Here is a 3,800-nt window from a genome sequence, read left to right as displayed (position 1 = left end):
TAAAAAATAAAATAAAGGGAATCAAAAAATTTAAAAAAATATATTTTAAAATTTATATATTTTATTTTTAAAATTTTATTTTTTTAAAATTACTTTATTTTTTTTATATCTCTATATATTTTTATGAAATGTTATATTTTATAATTTATATATATATATTTTAATTTATATATATTTTATTTACATATATATGAATGAAAAGAGGGGAAGAGGAGAGAGAGAGAGAGAGAGAGAGAAAAGAGGGGGAAGAGAGAAAAGGGAAGAAGTAAAAAAGCAGGAGGGGAAGAGGGGGGGGAAAGAAGAAAAAGGGAAGAAAGAAAAAGAAAAAGGAAGGGGAAAGAGAGAGAGAGAGGGGAGGAGAGGGGAGGGGAGAGAGGAGAAAGAGAAGAGAGAGAGAGAGAGAAAAGAGGGGAAAAGGGAGGGGAGAAAAGGAGAGGGGAAAGAGGGGAGAAAAAGGGGAAGAGAGAGAAGAGAGAGAGAAGAAGGCGAAAGAGGTAAAGAGAGATATCTAAATATAATATATGTATATAAAAATATACATAAATAACCTTTACGTATGTTGTGGATCATTTACCTAATTTCTAACTCTTTCTGGCCACTTGTCTGGTAGATTTAGCTCTTAACACAATAATAATAAAAAAAAGATCTATGGGCCTTCTGAAATGACAGTGATACCTACATATTCACTGAAAACCGCAAAATCTATTTCTCTTTCGTTACATAAGTTCCAAGCTAACAACTCGAAATAAAAATTAACAGTATAAACATAACGATCCATTAACATTACTTACGAAATCCGATCAGGTATTCATTATCTAATTTTAAAAAACTAAAAACGCTTAATTTTTGTAAAATGATTAAAAATTTTTTCCTTTTATGCTTCAACTTTCAAAAAATTTTTACCCGGGGGGGGAAATTTCTTGAAGTTGTTTTCATTACAAATAACCCGGCTAAAGTATTTATTTATGATAAATCGATTATTCACAATGATAACACAAGTGAATAATAACCCTATGTTGAAATTTATTATTTAAAATTTAAATTTTCGTCAATCTAAGGTCATTAAACGGGGGGGGGGGGGAAAACATTTGTTGGGCTGAAATTTTTTGAAAAGTAAACTTTTAAAAAACTATCATAAATGGCTTAAGAAAAAAAAAATAAAAAAAGAATATATTTATTGAAAAAAATAGCATTAAAATTATGGGGCCCAAAGGTTTTAAAATCATTGCATAAATTTAAAGCATATTCAAATTTTTTTGTAAAAATTTTGTCCCCCCCTTAAAAAACCCAATAAGGGCCATCATTTCAAAATCCTCCCCCAACACATTTTTTTAGTGTATATGGGAGGAAAGGTTTTCACACGGTTTTTTTAAAGTTCCCCCCCTTTTTTTGGCTCTTTGCATCCCTCTTGTCGGTCACCCAACTGCCAAGATCATCTCTATCTCTCGGAGTTTGTTTCGTATGCCTCCATTGCTCCCTCCATTTATCGCAAAGACAAATTTTGTTTCTAGGGTTTTTAAACTTTGGGGTGGGGGGAGGAGAAAACGAGCCTCACAGGGCTGAACGGCAGCTGCTTTGACCTTCCGATCATTCCCACTGATACCAACATTGCGCTGACCTCCCCAAAACAGTTTTCCTTTTTTTAAAGGGTTTGGGATCATCAAACCCTCTTGGGAAATTCCCTCCCACTGGTTTTTGACGATTTTTAAGCTCTTGATTGCTTGCAGAGCACTACGAGAGTCGCAATATATTACAAATGAATGGTTCGAATGATGTCTAGTCATCTTAACTGCTGCAAGGATGGCATATAACTCTGCAGTGAAGATCGAGGTTGTCGAAGAAAAACTGCCAACTGCAATCTTTCTCCTGCTCACTGCTGCAAAGCCCGCACCATTTTCAGATTTCGAGTCATCTGTATATATGGCATGTGATCCTCGGTACTTGGTAGTGTGTTGAAGAAATCTCTCCCTGACTTCTGCTTCTAATCTCTCCTATTCTGACCAAATCCAGCTCGACCTGGTTGGTCCAGAGGGGGAATTGGGGAGTTCCAACAGCTAGAACCTTGGTGAGTTTTAAATTGAGATCTTCCACAGGATTCGTCATTCTCCTACCATTGGATCGGCTATCCTCAAGGGGTTGAAAACCAATCTGGATGTAGGAGATCCTGGAATCCTTTTTAGTCTCGTGTAGTAAATATTAAATTATAAAGTTTTTTTTTCTGTTTTCAGGTTTTGCACACCTGCCAATACATTTTAGGTTAATTAAAGTATATCACAGAACAGTAATAAAGATATATCAATATTATGATTACTCAGTTTTATTAAAAGGATAAAATATATGATTATGTATATAACGTGACATTAATAGAGTATACGAATATCCAAGACTGTTTATTATAGTATATGAATATTCCAAACTGTTCCGATTTTCCTTTGACAACTCACTTTTGTTTTAAGTCATACTGATTTCGTTACTACTTAGGCAAGGCCATTCGTTATTCCCTTGGCAAGTATAACGAAGATTGAGCCGTTTACATTGCACATTGCGACAAATGTAGAAAAAGTATGAATGAGACTGAAATTTCTGACGAAGGAGTAATCGAAACGAGTGAAATACATCTCTTGTGGAGATATTTATTCTCATTCATAACATTTCTAAGCGAAGTTTGTTTAAAATATACAAGAAAATGGAGAATTGTGGAATGAACTGCAGCTAGTTTGCTTATGGATTCCCTTCCCATCAGCTATTTTTCTTTTTTTTTCTCCTGATTCTTCTTGCCGTGTCTTATTCATTCTTATTTTTTCCCCATTTTTACTCCTTTTCTTCTACTGTTTTATCTGATACTTATTTCTCCCCTTCCTACTTCCGAATACTTGTTTTAACTTTTATCACTGATGTTAATGTATCCTCATGAAACTTTTATTCTTTGTATTATATGAAAAATACAAAGAAAATGCAAATATATAAGTAAATAATATTTTAAAAAAATCATCAAGAAAAAAAAAACGACATAAACTATTTAATTTCAGTTTATTCTTGTCCCTTGCTTTATCTTGCTTTTCGTCGCGTCTTATCATCACACCCCCTTTCTCTTGCTTTGTGAAGGGAGCGCTGGGAATGGAGAAAATCTTGCGGAGGGAAGTTTTCGGCTTCATGCGACTTAAATGAGGCATTCCTCAGGAAGAAACCTTTGCGGATTATTATATCTAAGTTTCCGCCGCTGTACTCGCAATGCTGTATTTACGCCAGGCTTGAGGTTCATTCATTTAATGAGAGGGCGGGAACGAGGGAGGGAGGGAGGAATGGAGGGGGGCAGGGGGAAAGGAGGGAAGATGAGAGAGAGAGAGAGAGAGAGAAGGGGGAAGAAAAGAAGAGAGAGAGAGAGAGAGAGAGAGAGAGAGAGAGAGAGAGAGAGAGAGAGAGAGGAGAATAGAAGATGGGGGTTGAAAAAAAAAAAATGAAAATATCAAAATCCATCAGTGTGTATTACTGATCACGTGACCTTCACTTTCAATCCAAGGCTCCTTTCAAAGATAAATCCACTGTGAATTTGGTTCCGTCGCTTCCTTCTCAAATTATGGGTTTATGTCTCGCTTAGGTTATTTATATGTTTTCTATCTTTCTCTCTCTCCCTCTCCATCTCTTTCTCTCTATTTCTGTCTCCGTCTCTCTCTAAAATAAACCGTTCAACATAATAGCCAAATCTGGCCTCGAGTTTGATTCTAGAAAAGAAAAAAAATCTATAAAATACACATTACAATTATATAATTTTACTTGCATCAATAAATAAATTTCCATTA

The sequence above is a fragment of the Penaeus monodon genome, chromosome 3 (genome assembly GCF_015228065.2).
Source record: "Penaeus monodon isolate SGIC_2016 chromosome 3, NSTDA_Pmon_1, whole genome shotgun sequence".
Classification (NCBI taxonomy): domain Eukaryota; kingdom Metazoa; phylum Arthropoda; class Malacostraca; order Decapoda; family Penaeidae; genus Penaeus; species Penaeus monodon.
This window is presented reverse-complemented; position numbering follows the sequence as displayed.